The following is a 17107-nucleotide window of genomic DNA, read 5'->3' as shown; positions in this document are numbered from 1 at the left end:
CACCATGATCACAAACATACAACATTACTAAAAGATTATTGATGCTCATAAATGAGGCCAAGGAAGAACAGGAAGATTGCCAAATGGTTGTTTTTTACGAAATTCTCTAACCACAAAATCTGAAAGAAAGGAATTATGGATCAATTATGTAATATCCTGAGAATTGATGGAGAGGCATTTGGAGGACCTTGTTAACTATATAGATGTTAGATTCAATGTGGACTCTGAATTGTACACATTATAGGACTAAAAGACATCTTTGGCAATGATGTTTTATGCCTCTGTTGACTAATAATCAATTAGAGTTATCTCTTTCACACATTTCAAGGAATTTTGTATGATTTAATAGTTTATGTGCATTGGAGAATATTTGCTTTTTGTTCATTGTAGAGAATAAAAACAGGATAGAGGACAAAGAGCGGTCTTATAGTCAGGAAAATCTGGGTTTAAATTTCATCTCTGATACATACTAACTGTGACCTCAGGCAAGTTACATAGCCTCTTAGTATACTAGCTAACTCCCAAAGGCTTAAGTTATAGTGCAGGTACCAATCTGCAGTAGTAGAAGGAACTCTCTAGGAGTTCGCTATAGTGATGAAATGGTTGTTCCAGTTAAAAAAAACAAATGTATAGTATATACTTCATTGTAGAATAAGCACCATTTTTATTCCATTTTTATGTGTTTATAGTACCATATTTTTAGTATCCTATTTTCATTCTTTTTTTCTAAGATACTGTTGGGATGCTCTGGCTTGATTGTTTCTCTTGCCAAACTTTTTGTAAAGTTGTTTTCCTATCTACTCTTTCCCTGTTTGAGGGGGCAATAATGTTCATAGTCATGGTGAACCATAACCCTCTATAAGATTTTTACAAATTAATTTACATTCTCAGCAACTGTTGTCCTTGCCTGTCACATGTCCCCTTTTGGCAAATCCAAGTGCCTTAAGGTTGGCTGAAACACATTCTAGTGATGTTCTTGATTTTTTAATTAATTATGTCATTAGGATACAATGAATTTTTGTGGAAATCTCTATTATTTTCTTCACTTCTCATTTTAAAACTTCTTTAAACATGTCAGGTTAGAGTCGCCTAAATTATATTACATATCCTCCCATATTTAATTCCTCCAATTTTGTCGTTAATTTAAAATTTCCCCTAAAAGTCAGGTGTCTAAATATTTACAGACTCCTGTATCAGTACTCAATCACTTGTAGCCATTTGGACTATAATTAATTTAATTTTGTAAGGACACTAATTGAGTACAATACAATGAATAAAGCCAAAAAGGACTTTCATGCTAATGGGGGACACAAGTACATATCTAAACATATGCAGAATCAATAGAAATAAATACAAAAGTTACATACTAAGTCATTTGTTATAGAGAGCACTATCAGTTAAAGATCAGGAGAGGCTTCTTGTTTGTATAGGAAGAAGAGTAAAGTAATGCAGAGAATTCAAAGCAAAGAATATGTAGAGAGTTATTTTTTAAATGATTTAAAAGAGATAAAATATATAAGAACCAGATATTGTGGTCTAAACTTGGGGAAGACAGGATATGCATAGGAATACAGACTACTTCAAATATTGATTTCTTATGCTTATCACTCTTGTTTTTTCTACACTATTCTTTATAATGAGAGTGCTAGGAGTGAAAGAGGAAAAAAAAACTTGAGACAAAATGTCTGTAAAATTATGACAACAATCATATCATTGAATAGAAATGGAATATATTCATCTATAAAAATGAGGAAGGAAGCAGAATTAATAAGGGACCAAAATTGCTATTTATAAGGAAGATGCTTGGAACATAAAGATTCACACAGAGTCAAAATAAGGAGATGAAGCAGAACTCACTATGCTTCAGCTAAATGAAAAAAAAGGAAGAATAATCATGATATCAAAAAGGCAAATATATGATTGAATATTGTACTTGAAGGTGCCATAAATAATGCAATACTATCAATACTATATATATATACATATACATATATTAAATGTCATCATATCTAACTAATAAAAGGAAAAGTTTATCTAATTAGAGGCACAAATGTGCAATAAAACTATAACAGTTGGAGGCATCAATTTTTCTCTTTTAGTCCTTGATGAATCTAATTCAATAGAACTTTAGAAAACTGATGCAATGTAATAAATCTCTGGCAATGAATGATAAAAGAAAGAAATATAGATATATTTTATCTATACATGACAGTTTTGCAAAAAAAAAAAAATGACCATGTACTAGGACATGAAGTTCTCATAAACAAATACAAAAAAAGGTACAAAACAAAAGATATCCTTTACAAAGAAAAATGCCATATGAATTACAAACAATTCAATAGCTCTAAAGAAAGTAATAAAAATTAAATGAATACTAAATAACAATCCTAAAAACCAAGGGTTTACCAAAGAACAAATTATTGAAATGACAGAAAATTTAATTAAATAAAAAGCATGAATCAACATACAACATCATTTGACAAGTATCTAACCTCTTCCATGAGAAAAAGTTTATCTCTCTAAACACTTTCATTAACAAAAAACAAACAAAAAAAAAAACAAAGAAAAGATCAATGAGTTGGACACAAAACCAAAAATAAAAGAATTAGACAAGTGGGGAAAAAAAAACTTTTAAAACAAAAATAACTTTAAAAATGGACATTTGGAAAATCAAAGAAGAGTAAAATATTTTTTAAACTACTGAAATGATCAATAAAACCAAGATTTGGTTTGTTACAAAGCATGTGCTAAAGGGGCAGAGCCAAAATGGTAGATAAAAGGCAAAAAGCTTTCCTGAACTCTCCCAAATCTTTCTCAAAAAAACTTTAAATCATGCCCCAAAACAAATTCTGGAGAGACAGACCCCAGAAAAGTACAGGACAAAATAAATTTTTAGCCCCATATAACTTAGAAGGATTGAAAGAAAGGTAAAAGAGGAACACAGTCTGTTGCAGACAGTATCTGGGTAAGCCAGTGGGAGGCCCTGAGCCCAGCATAGATTAGCAACTGAGGTCTCCTGCTTCCTACTCAACAGGCCAGCAGCACATCTGGCCAACTGTGAGGCCTCCAGTGATGCAAAAGACTAGTGGTCAGGCTTGGAAGGGACAGAGACCCAAGTGCAGAAAGTCAGGGATGAGCCCTTGGCCCCTAGCACAAGACGTGTGGGACAGTGCCCTCTGTAATATAGGAGCAGAGGTCAACTTTGGACATATTTAGAATATTTAAATAAAATGGGGGTTTAATAAAAAAAAACTTTGAAGCTACAGAACTCACAAAATGACAAAGAGAAGCTAACCTCCCGCTGAAGGTAGCCCAGCTAGGTGTCAGGAAAGGGCCAGTGCAGCACTCTGGGAGCTGGGCCAAGCCCTGTGTGAGTCCAAGGGTTTTAGTGTCAGGGTGGCCACTACCAGCCGCCAGTTGGAGGGACTTCAGATCACCAGCAGCTGTGATGGTTTCCAGAATTATCAACCCATAGATGCCAAAAACAAATTGAGAGGTCAGTGTAGACTTTGTGAGAACAGGGAATTTGGGAGTATGGTCCGGCCTTTGCCCCCGGGCGAGCATTGGCTGAGGCTTGGAAGCCTTGCAGCTACCACCATGTGGCTGCTTCAGAGCTCCTAGTCTGCAGATTTTAGGGGGGCTAAGAAATAATTCTGAGGGTTAATTGCCCTTACTTTAACCTGCTTGGTTTTGGATAAAAGAAGAAATAACATACATACTTAGTTGGGCATAGAAATTTATCTTACCTTAGTGAAGCAGGAGGAGAGAGAGACAAAAAAAGAGGAGGATGATAAAAGGGAGGGCAGATTGAGGGAAGTGGTGGTCAGAAGCAAAATGCTGGTGAGGAGCAATAAGGGGAAATGAGAGACAGAGACATAAAACGGGAAGGATGGAGGTAAATACGCAGTTAGAAATAATAACTGTGAATGTGAATAAAATGAACTCATCTATAAAGAAAAAGTGGATAGCAGAGTGGATTAAAAAACAGACCCCTACAATATATTGTTTATAAGAAACACATTTGAAGCAAATACACACACACACACACACACAAAGTAAGGTAAAAGACTGGAGTATAATTCATTGTGCTTCAGCTGGAGTAAAAAGAGCAGGGGTAGCAATCATTATCTCAGTCAGAGCAATAATAAAACACAGGTCTAATTAAAAAAAAGAAAAGGAAGGAAATTACATCTTGCTAAAAGGTACCATAGACAATGAAGTAATATTAATATTAAAACATTTATGCACCAAATTGTATAGCATTCACATTTCTAAAGGAGAAGTTAAATGAGTTACAGGAGGAAAGAGTAAAATTATACTAATAGGGGACCTCAACTTTGCTCCCTCAGAACTAGATAACTAACCACAAAATAAGCAATAAAGAAGTTAAGAAGGTGAATAGAATTTTAGAAATGTTAGATGTGAGAGGCCTCTGGAAAAAAATGAATGAGGATAGAAAGGAATACATACATTTTCTCAGTGATAGAAGATACCTGCAAAAAAATTTACCAAGTATTAAGGCATAAAAACTAGACAATCACATGCAGACAGGCAGAAATATTAAATGCATTTTTTCAAACCATGATGTAATAAAAATTATGTTTGACAAAGAGCCATTAGAAGATAGATTCAAAATTAATAGAAAATTATATAATCTAATTCTAAAGAATAAATGGGTTAAAGGGGAAATAATAGAAAAAATAAATAATTACATCAATGAGAATGACAACAATAAGACAACCTACTGAGATTCATGGGATGCAGCCAAAGCAATACTTAGGAGAAAATCTATATCTCTAAACACCTACATCAATAAACTGGAGAAAGAGCTGATCATTGAATTGGATATACAAAAAAAAGTTAGAAAAACAAATTAAATATCACCAATTAAAGACCAAATTGTAAACATTGGAAATCAAAGGAGAGATTAATAAAATTGAAGGTAGGGAAACCATTGAAATAATTAACTAATAAAACTAACCTGATTTTAGGGGAGAAAACAATAAAATAGATAAACCACTGTTAATTTGATTTTAAGGAAAAAAAAACAAGTTACCAGTATAAAAATTGAAAAGGATGAATTCACCACCAATGAAGAGGAGATCAAATCATTAATTGGAAGCTATTTTGCTCAATTGTATGCCAAAAATCTGAGAATCTAAATGGAAAGGATGAATAGCTACAAAAATATAAATTGCCCAGATTAACAGAAGAATAAATAGAATATTTAAGTAACACAATTTTAGAAAAAAAATTGAGCAAATCATCAATGAACTCCCTAAGAAAAAAAACCTTAGGGCCAGATGGATTCACAAGTGAATTCTACCAAGTATTTAAAGAACAATTAACTTCAATACTATATAAGCTATTTGTGAAAATAAGTGAAGGAGTTCTATCAAAGTTTTTATTCCTTTTGCTGATACCTAAAAAAAGAAGAGTCAAAGTAGAGAAAGAAACTATAGCCCAATTTCCCTAATGAATATTAATGCAAATATTTTAAGTCAAATACTAGCAAAGAGATGATAACAATATATCACCAGGATCATACACTATGAGCAGGTGGGATTTACACCAGGAATGCAAGGCTGCATCAATATTAGGAAAAATATTAGTATAATAGACCATACCAACAGAAATCATATGATTTTCTCAATAGATGCAGAAAAAAGGTTTGACAAACTACAGCACCTAGTCTTATGAAAAGTGCCAGAGAACATAGGAATAAATGGAGCTTTCCTTAAAGTGATAAGTAGTACCTACCTAAAACCATGTTTATATCATACATGTTATAAAAATGCCAGAGAGCACAGAAATAAATGGAACTTTCCTTAATGTGATAAGTAGTATCTACCTAAACCATTTTATATCATATCATATCATATATCATGTAAACTAGATGCCTTCCCAACAAGATTAGAGGTGAAACAAGGATGCTCATTATCACCTCTATCACTCAATATTGTACTAGAAATGTTGGCTATTAGCAATAAGAGGACAAAAATAAATTGGAGGATAGGAAACAAGAAAACAAAACTATCCTTCATTGCATATGATATAATGGTATACTTAGAGAATCCTAGAGAATCAACTAAAAAAAAACTATTCTAAATAATTAACAACTTCAGTGAAGTTGGAAGATACAAATAAACCCATGAAAACTATCAGCCTTATTATATATTACTAACAAAATTCAGCAACAAGAGATAGAAAGAGAAATCTATTTAATATAACCATAGAGAATATAAACTACTTGGGATTCTACCTTCCCAGACAAATCCAGAAAGTATATAAACATAATTATGAAACACTTTTTACACAAATAAAGTCAGATCTAAACAACTGGAACAATATCAATTGCTTATGGATAGGCTAAGGATATAATAAAAATGACATTTCTATTTAATTTATTTGTTCGGTGTCATACCAATTAAACTACCAAAAATATTTTATAGAGCTGGAAAAAAATAACAATGCATCTGGAAGAACAAAATTTTAAGAATATCAAGGGACTTAATGAAAGAAAAAATGCAAAGAAAGGATGTTCTAGCTGTACCAGATCTAAAACTGGATTGTAAAGTGGCAATCATCAAAACTATTTGGTACTGCCTAAGAAATAGAGTGGTGAAAGAATGCATTAGATTAGATACTCAAAACACATTAGTAAATGACTATAATAATTTTCTGTTTGATAGACCCCAAAATTCCAGCTTCTGGGATAAAACCTCACTATTTGACAAAAACTGCTAGCAAAATTGGAAAATAGCCTGGCAGAAACCTAAGTATAGACCAGCATCTCACACCATGTACCAAGATAAGGTCAAAATGAGTACATGAATTAAACATAAAGGGTGATACCATAAGCAAATTAGGAGATCAAGGAATAGTTTATCTGTCAGATCTATGGAAAATGGAAGACCTTTTTTTTATCAAAAAGACAGAGTATTACAACATGCAAAATGGATAATTTTGGTTATATTAAATTAAAACCAATGTAACCTCAATTAGAAGGGAAGCATCTGGGAAATATTTTTAATAGCAAATATCTCTGATAACAGCCTCATTTCTCTAAGATATAGAAAATGGAGTCAAATTTATAAGAATGTAAGTAATTTTCCTAAGTGATAAATGTACAAAGGATAAGTATTAGCAGTTTTCAGATGAAAAACCACAGTTATCTACAGCTATGTGAAAAAAATGCTCTAAATCACTATTGATTGGAGAAATGCAAATTAAAATAACTCTGAGGTACTATCTCACTCTTATTAAATTGACTAATATGACAAAAAAGGAAAATGATAAATTTTGAGGAGGATGTGGGAAAATTGGGAAACTAATACACTTATTGTGCATTCATTGTGAACTGATCTAAGTAAACTGGAGAGCAATTTGGAGCTATGCCCAAAGGACTATAAAATTATGCATACCTTTTGATCCAATAATACCACTACTAGGTCTGTATCCGAAAGAGAATTTTTTTAAAAAAAGGGAGAGGGAAGGACCTATATGTACAAAAGTTTTTATAAGAGCTCTTTTTGTAGTGGCAAAAAAATAATAGAAATTGAGGAGATGCCCATCAATTGGGAACAAGTTGTTGTATATGAATGTAATGGAATACTATCGTACCATAAGAAATGATGAGTAGACAGATTTCAGGGAAAAAAAATACCTGGAAAGATTTACATGAAGTGATGCAAAATGAAATGAGCAGAATCAGGAGAACAGTGTATATAGTAACAGCACATTGTATGATGATCAAGTATGAATGATTTTGCTCTTCTCAGAAATGAAATGATCCAACACAGTTTTAAAAGACTTATGATGGAAAAAGCTATCCACACCCAGAGAAAGAACTGATGGAGTCTGAATGCGGATTGAAGCATACTATTTTCACTTTATTTTTTGTCATTTTTTCATTTTTGTCTGTTTCTCTTTCCACAGCATGACTAATATAAAAATATGTTACATATATAACCTATGTAAAATTGCTTATCATTTTAGGGAGGGTTGAGGGGACAGAAGGAGAAAAAAAATTTTTTTAATGAATGTTAAAATTGTCTTTACATATATAATTGGAAAAAATAAAATACTATTCTAAAATTTTTTAAGAATGATAGAATAGGAATGATAAAAAAGGCATTTGCCACAACATGGAGGTCAAAGAACTCAGAAACTACCTTGGTCAGCAAGAACATGGTCTCTTTGTCAAACTAAGAGACATAGCATAGAAGACAACATCCGATATAGTATAAATTCATTTGCAAAACTTTGAAGGAGAAAATAATTGAAGATTATAAGTACTATTGACTCATAGTGACTGTGGGATTCTGTAGAGGAAAAAAAGAATTTTCAGAATGCTCAGAATGTCTCAATTAATTTATGTCTTTCCAAGGACTTATAAAGATTTAAAAATAAGTTTGTAAAGAGGTTAACAAACACGAACAACAAAATAGAATATCTGTTAGTACTTGTGTAACTGTTTTCTTCATCAGTCACATCAATTACTCTTTGGAGGCTCTTTCCCCAATTCCCACTTGCATTGGTGGGCCTGCTCCTCACAGGGTGGAGCTTTACTCCTCTCCGGATTCTGGGGATAATTTTGATGACCTGAGATTCTTCTTAGTGTCACTCATAAACTCCACTAGTTTACTTCTCATTGATGTTCACCAGAGACCAAATCAGTTTTTTTTTATTAAAAGTCCATGGCATAGGAAGTATTGTCATTAAAAAATAACATCCTCTCCTCCCAAAAATAAAATATGGTATACACTCTTATAAAACAACAACAACAACATTGGGTCCACAGAGAAAAATGGAAACAAAGTTTAAATGAAATTGTTGAAAGGTATTTGTAGAGAGAATATAAGTGGCAAAAGAGTAACTCATAATAATTAGTAACTGGTAGTCTTTTTCTCTCTTTGTAAAGACCTCTTGATATTTGTTTAGATGAAGCTATTGCTGTTTTCTGAAGATAGATATGTTCCTTAGATGACAAATCCCTATTGAATGAATTTGTTTTAGTTCCAGGCTCTCTGATGACATAGTCAATGGGTGAGAGAATGATAAAGAAAAGGAAACCCCCCTCCTCCAAGAGTAATTCCATTTGAGGGTCTTGGTTACAAGTCTTTAACTGTAATCCTCCAAAATGGGACTCTTACAAATTCAACTTCTGCACCAATTGACCGAGGTCACTACTGTCTATATATATTAGCCCATAGATGTCATTCATAAGATATTTTCTTGCAATATCATCTGCCTTTATCCAATGGCAGAACACTATTACTTTTTCAGATTGATAATGAATTTATTTAAATAGTTCTTATACTTTTTTGTTGGTTAATTGATTCAATTGAAATACCATGGGCCTTCTGTGATTTCATTAAGGTACAGGTACAACCCTACCTTACACGATAAAGTTATTGTTCTTGGATGTCTTAATCATTAGTGAGCTACATGAGGATGTAAAAATAGAACTAAAGAAGATGAAAGCCATATAAGCAACAGGATCTGAACAAACATGGCAAGAGATAATGCAATTTAAAAATTTGTTATTTTAAAGCATTTTTTCTTTAAAAAAATTGAGTTCCAGATATCCACATCCAGAGAAAGAGCTGTGGAATCTGAATGCAGATTGAAACGAACTACTTGCTCTCTTTCTTTTTCTTGTTTTGTGTTATTTCCTCTTTCCCACGGATCATTCCATTAGTTATAATCCTTCTTTACAACCTTACTGATGATTAACGTGAAGATATTTGTAGATCCTATATTTGAGTGTATGCCACCATGATGGTGCAGGGGAGGGGAGAAGAGGGAGGGAGAGAAAATTTGAAACTCAGAGGACTGTGGAAATGAATGTTGTAAACTAAATGTAAATAAATAAATTAATTTAAAAATTTTTTAATTGAGTTCCAAATTCCCTCCCTCTCACCTGTTTCCCACTCACTGAGAAGGTAAGCAAAATGATATCAATTATATATGTGAAAATACACAAAACATATTTCCACATTATCCATATTAAAAACAATAAATAAGGAAAGAAAGAAAGAAAGAAAATTATACTTCACTTTGTACTCAGAGTTGATCAGTTTTCTCTCTGGAAGTGGATAGCACCTTTTCATCATGTGTCTTGGAACACTGTATTTATGAGAGTAGCCCAGTCATTCACGATCAATCCTTACATTTTTGCTGTTACTGTGCACAGTGATCTCTCAGTTTTTTTTTCATTTCACTTTGCATCAGTTTATATAGGTCTTGCCATGTTTTTCCCCCCACTAGAACAACCTTCATCATTTCTTACAACAACAATTCCATTACAATCATATACCATGATTTGTTCAGCCATTCCTCAACTGATGAGCATCCCCACCATTTCCAATTCTTTAACACCACAAAGAGAGATCATATAATTACAAGGGTCCTTTTCCTTTTTCTTTGATCTCTTTCTTATACAGAATTACTAGTGGTACTGCTGGGCCAAGGGTATGCACAGTTTTGTAGCCTTTTAGGCCTAGTTCCAAATTGTTCTCCAAAATGGTTGGACCAGTTCACAAGTCTACCAACAGTTTATTAATATTCCTTCATCCTCATCAACATTTGTCATTTCTGAAAGGTGTGAGGTGGTATGTCTGAGTTGTTTTCATTTCAATTTCTTTAAGCAACAGTGATTTAGAACATTTTTTCATATGACTATAGATATCTTTGATTTCTTCTTCAAAAATCTGCCTATTCATATACTTTGACCAGTTATCAGTTAAGAACTAGCTCTCTGTCTGCTGTTTGGTGTTCATCCAGAAAAGGTCCCTGCTCTCCTGTAGTTGCAAGGGCTAGCTCTGGCTTTTGTCCCAAAGCTGTGTCTGGGTCTCTTGCTGTCCAAAAGCCACAAGTACTAGTGATCCTCTCTGCCTTGGAACTGTGACCAAGGACCCTATTTCACAAGCAATCCTTTCTGCCATGGAACTATGACCCAGAACTGCTTATAGACAATAGAGTTGTCAGTCAGCACTAGTCACACCCAGTGCCAGCAAAAAGCCCCTGTAATCTCTTTCTGACCAGTTGTCTGAGCCCCTTACCCTTTCTGAGCTGAAAGCTCTCAAAACTTCTGCTCCTCCTACAGCTGTCCCAATCACCTCCAAGGCCTAGCACTGGTGCTGCTGGCCCCAGCCTAGTGTCATAGACCTCTCCTGCTGATGTCCTAGGCTGTCTTTGGCTGGAAAAATATCTCACTCTGAGCTTTCGTTGGCTCTTCTGCTCTAAGATAATGCAATTTCGAGGACAATGAGGGAATGAATCTTGAATTATCTGAAAGGTAGATATTGTCCAAATGAGGAAAACTATTACTACAAACAAAAACGGCAGTTGAAAGGAAAAAATAATTATTGACCTGTATGGCTACATTCTAAACTTTTGCAAAATCTTAGTAAAATAAAAAAAAAGTATATATATATATACATATTATATATATCAATGTTAACTTTGATGAAAATATTATAAGTAAATGAGCAAGATTTCACAAAGGATATCTTAAAATAAATTCTTGTTAATCATTAACTTTAATAAGAGATTCAGAGGTTATAAGATTCAAATTTTTTGATTGATGATTATAAAAACAATTTATTCAGGAGATCAAAATGCACTGTGAAAGGATATCTTACAACTATCTTTAAATGTCACAACTGAGAAAGCTTTGTTTTGTAACTTTTTTCAGTGCAAAGTAACTTTCAAAATACATACCGTGTTTCCTGATGATAAGACCTATCCCGAAAATAAGCCCTCCCCTTACTATGTAAGATTCCTCTAAAATAAGCCCTCCCCGAAAATAAGCCCTATTGAGATTGCTACTGTAGTGAAGGTGATCCCCTGCACTACACGCTACATTACAGTACCCTCTGTATGCACCGCCCCCCCCAACCCCCCGCCGAGAAACGCAAGCTGTGCTCAGAGCTGCATCAAATCAGAGCTGCAGCAGTGAACACGTCACCCTGTTCTTCCCCAGTGATTTGCTTGCTGGAGCCATTGAGAGCAGTGCCGCGGAGGAGAGCTGAGGCAGGACAACATAAAAACCCGGTATGTAAGCAGGAGTGAGGGGGCATGATGGAGGATAAAAAGGGCATGATGGAGGAAAAAAGAAGAACTCAGGGGGCATGATGGAGTGAAAAGAAGGACTGATGGTCATAATTTTATTATTCTGTCTGTTCTGACCCCCAGACATGAGTACAAAAAGGAAGAACTATACTGTTGAGTATAAGAAAGCAATTGTAGAGGAGTCACATGGTGAGAATCTTGCAGTTTTCTGTAAAGAAAAACTTTTGGATCTTCGAATGGTCAGAAAAAGGAGAGCAGATTATAATAACCTCAATCAACAGGTGGATGAGGGAAAAGGGAAAAAGCGCAGGTCTGGATCAGGTCGGCAGCCCTTATATCCTGACTTGGAGATCCTCATTGGTGAATGGATTGCTGACAGGAGAGCAAAGGCCTTGGTTGTGTGCAGGGCTGATATTCAAGCATTTGCCCTTTCAATGGCACTAGAGTTGAAATGGTCTCAGAAGGATTCAAAGCATCACAACACTGGTTGGACGGTTTCCTTCAATGGTATGAACTGTCCCTAAGAAGATCAACAACACTGTTTAAGCTGGAAGATGCTGAAGTTATTAAATGTGCACTTGCATTCAAGTCCTTTATTGATAGGATGGACATTTCCAAGTACCAAACCTGCAATGATTGCTATGGATGAAACTGCAGTGTTTATGGGACAAGGATCTCAAACAACAATTCATCACAGGGGTGCAACGTCAATCTACATTCCCACTACTGGCTATGAAAGTGCACTGGTCACCCGTGTTTTGGCAATTCCTTTGGATGGAAAGAAAGCCACACCTCTAATCATCAGTAAGGGCAAGAAAGATAAGATTGAACGTGTATCTGGCATTTACATTCTTGAAACCGAAAAAGCCTGGTGTACACAAGCTGTTATAAGAAAGTGGGTTGATTTAATGCTGCCACTTGTTATGCGAGGTAACCAAAGAGGTCTGATAGTCTGGGATTCAGCCAGCACTCACTGTACTAAAGAAATGAAGAACTTCCTTGCAGAGAGAAGAATAGATCAAGTAATGATTCCTGCAGGAATGACTGCCTATCTCCAGACCCTTGATATTGGAATAAACAAGCCACTCAAGGACCATTTGCGCATGGAAGTCAATGACTACATTGAAAATAGAATGGAAAGAAATCAGCGTGGAAACTTTGTGAAGCCCTGTCAGCAAGAAGTCGCGACTTGGGTGAAGAAGTCATGGGATAAAATTACTGACAGCTGTGTCGCCAAGGCACTACGAGCAGGTTACCTGGACAAGACATATTCATTTAAAGAGAGCTATATTGCTGGACATGACAGATTGGTCCACTTCTTCTGAAGGAAATGGAGGCGCAAGACATCCAGGATGGAATTCAGGGTATGGACACTTATGATGATGTTGTCGAAGAAGATGACATGATCATTATTGAATAAAGGTACATTTTTTTGTTCACATTTACCTGTTTATTAAAATTGCTGTCAATGTTCATTAAAATAAGCCCTCCCCTGAAAATAAGCCCTCTGGTGTTTTTCTGTCCAAAAAAAATAATAAGACAGTGTCTTATTATCGGGGAAACACGGTTAGGTATATATTTACCAAAGGTAAGGTAATTTACCAAAGGTAAGTCACAAAATATCTCAAACACAGTTGTCTATGTGGGTAAGAGATAGATTGATATGTTCTAGATACTTATGTTTCAGGATAAAATTTTGATGTTTCCACCAAGCCCTAGACTTTATAAGGACACATTAAAGAAACTATACATGAAATAGACCACAAATCAAAACAATCCAGTCTAACAACCTATCCAGGAAATAACAAATAGATGGTTCATGCTTATCGTCAAGATGATGCTACATATTTGGATGGACAGGCCATAGAGCTGGCCTATCAGCAGAAAGATAGATAAATAGATAGACAGACAGACTGACAGACAGACAGATAGATGATAGATAGATAGATAGATAGATAGATAGATAGATAGATAGATAGATAGATAGATTGAAAGAAAGATATTAAACTTTGAGGGTTGATAATGAGGTATGCCCAAAATTTACTAAGAGGAATAAGACAGTAAGCTAAATTGCATTTGGGATATTGTTCTGTCCTTTTAATATTCCCAATCCGTTACCTGAAATGAAAATTTTTCTTTTTAATAAAAGTATTCTTCCAGTGATGCTATGAGATTATAGTTCATGGATTGTCACATCCTTTGAAAAAAATAGATTACCTAAATGGCAAGGGAGAAATACATACTGGATATATATAGTTTGAATAGAATGAATATAATTTTGATATGCTGCCTGGAAAACTGGTCTTGGAACCAAAAATATCTAGGTTTACGTCCTGTTTCCCACGCATAATGACTAAATGACCCTGGCTATGTCACTCAACCTCTCAGTGTCCCAGTTGTGATGTACATTGGTAGAGGGAATTTCCTCATTCAGAGTTACCTACACCACTTTAATTACACATCTAGTTAAACAACAACAACACCTTTAAAAACTATATGTAAGAAGTGTTGGAAAAGAGAACATACAGGGAACATATAATCAGAAGAGTAAAAACCTACTCATATAGTGAGAGTAAGGACTAAGAGATGAATAAGACATCATGCTACTTTGGTAACATAAAATATAAAAATATATAGAAGAATCTCCCCATATCCCAAGCTCACACCAAAACATAAGGTGAATTTCCTATGCAAGATAATGGGACAACAAATATTTCACAGGAAGTTATAGATAGTTTGTGATCTTCACTGCTGCTGAGAATCCCTACATCAAGGAGATCATGGATCTATTGAAACACTGAAAGGTAAACATAGAATAAAGTATGAAATAAAAAGTGTATATTTATGATCATTATCCTTTATTTTTTATTATGTAATTTCCTTACTTAAATGCATCAACTATGGTAACTGAAGATACTCAGTAGAGGGATAACTAAAACATGCCAAAGGTCCACTTGAGAAGGATTAGTAGAAATAAAAGAGAATTTTTTGTCCAAATGTCTTATACTCTATCAGAATTACAGGGTTAAAATTAAAAAAAAAACAGGGTAAGTCAAAGGGTATATCTATTAGATTTCATTTTTCATGAGATTTGGTGATGTGAAAGAATTTCCTATATGTCTCTGCATGTGCATAGTGATGTCTCCAGATAAGGATTTTGATTAATGGGGAGTTTTTTATAATAAGAAAGGCTTAAAAATGTAAGCAAGCCATATGAATGACCTGACAGGAATGTAAAGATATGGTTAGAATAGAGGAAGAGAACATAATTTCTGGGCTTGCAGTCATGGTAGCTTGAAGCTCAGAATCATTTTGAAAGCATGATGATGTTTATAGTGTTAAGAGTTTCCTATTGTTCTCCAGCCTACCCCCAAAGTATTCCTGGTAAAGACTTCAACAAATGGCACTACACTCTAAACTCCCACAATTCAGATTCTGAGTTGCAAAATGAATGTGTCTCCTCTATTCTAAGGAGTTAGAAAGACTAAAGGGAAATTAAATCCTAGTTCTCTTGGGGTTATAGGAATTTTGTCCCCATGTTTATATTCCTTCACTATTTTCTTCTCTTCCTTATTATTAACTACATCATATTATAACTATATGCTTTATAATTGAATTTATGTGTCTGAAATGGAATAACACATCAGGTAGAAGTTTGGGTCAGACTTTATTGTTTTTAGAAAGAAAATTAGAAGGAAGACAAGGCTTTTTATATTTATTTATAATTTTATATATGCTACTTATATATAATTTATATGCTAATTTACATATAAACTGAATAATATTTATCTCTCCATTGTTTAAGAATGTCACCACTCATCAGCCATCCCACTACTGTTTTCTTAGGTTGTCATTATGGTACATGATAGGTCAGATACACTCTTCACATAAGTCATCATTATTTCTCTGTTAATTACATACATACATATCAATGTTATATGCATATGTTACATTTATGAATTATAATTATCTATGACATAAATACCAGTAAGAATAATTTCTGAATATTAAAGATCATTCCAGTTGATTTCATAAAGGGCATTTGCCTAGTGTTCAATAACTCCAATCTACATGATCAAATCCCATAGTGGTAGGAACATTCTAGATGGGCCTATGTGGTCCGCCTCCTGCAAATAAACAGAATATTTTTTACCTATGATAGGTGATTATGTGGCTTTCATTCCACTCTTGTAATTCATTCTTGCCTCCTGGCATTCGTGAGTCATGGGTCTTTTACACTTGTCAAAGAAACCTAATCCTTACCCTTCATGGGCCAGCTATCCTAAAGATGGCTGAACATGTAATTGCCTTGAAGTGTAAAATATTTCCCACATTATTTATTATAGCAATGCCTGCTAGCACCTCTATAGTTGAGGTTGTGTCAGCATTTTCATTATAACCCCCTATTTCCAGCTGTAAAAATGTGCTCCAGGCTCAGATTCAACACATGGGAGCTAAGTCCAGAAGGAAATTTTCTACCTTTTTTTTTTTAACAAATAAATTGGTTGGGGCATTTTTAAAGTTACATCAGCAAAAGAGAAAAGAAATCATGAAATAGACTTTCAGAGTTTCTCTTTTGTGTATTTAAATCTAGGATTAAGATGAGGGTATGGTAACTTCACCAATATGAGTACATATACAATATGAGTACATATACAATATGAGTACATATACAGATGGGGCAAAGTCACAAAGTTGCTGTCTCTATCAATTTCCCATTCCACCTCTTTCTCCGTGATTTAGTCACAACAGAGGAATGTACACAGGACTATGGTCTCTTGATTCAGGATTGGTTATGGAACTGGTATAGCCTCTATATGAAGTTAAGATTTAAGGATTACTATTCTAGTCATATCAAATCAATATAAAAAACTCAATGTCATGTAACCAGTATTTATTAAACATATATATGTAATATATTATACATATATGCATATAGATATATATAAGAGAGAGAGGAAGATGGAGAGGGAGAGGGGGACGGAGAGAGAGAGAGAGAGAGAGAGAGAGAGAGAGAGAGAGAGAGAGA

At 34.3% G+C, this 17107-nt stretch overlaps 2 long non-coding RNA genes across 3 annotated transcripts in view; one reads left to right on the top strand and one right to left on the bottom strand.

Moving 5' to 3' along the window:
- Positions 1-17107, bottom strand: part of LOC138148134 (uncharacterized) — a 411090-nt gene that overhangs the window by 181256 nt on the left and 212727 nt on the right. Inside the window, exon 6 of one of the 2 annotated variants that reach the window (XR_011164979.1) lies at positions 15943-16205. The exons of the other annotated variant lie outside the window; for it this stretch is intronic. This is a non-coding gene — a long non-coding RNA (uncharacterized lncRNA). Of the gene's footprint in view, positions 1-15942; positions 16206-17107 lie in introns of those variants that run through there. 2 annotated transcript variants of the gene reach the window in all.
- LOC138148135 (uncharacterized) overlaps positions 1-17107 on the top strand; it is a 273099-nt gene that overhangs the window by 225833 nt on the left and 30159 nt on the right. The gene's annotated exons all lie outside the window — the stretch shown is intronic.

Source organism: Petaurus breviceps, unplaced genomic scaffold (genome assembly GCF_028583685.1).
Source record: "Petaurus breviceps papuanus isolate PSGF00001 unplaced genomic scaffold, PetGlider_PUasm1.0 90822, whole genome shotgun sequence".
In the NCBI taxonomy this organism is placed as follows: domain Eukaryota; kingdom Metazoa; phylum Chordata; class Mammalia; order Diprotodontia; family Petauridae; genus Petaurus; species Petaurus breviceps.
This window is presented reverse-complemented; position numbering and strand designations above follow the sequence as displayed.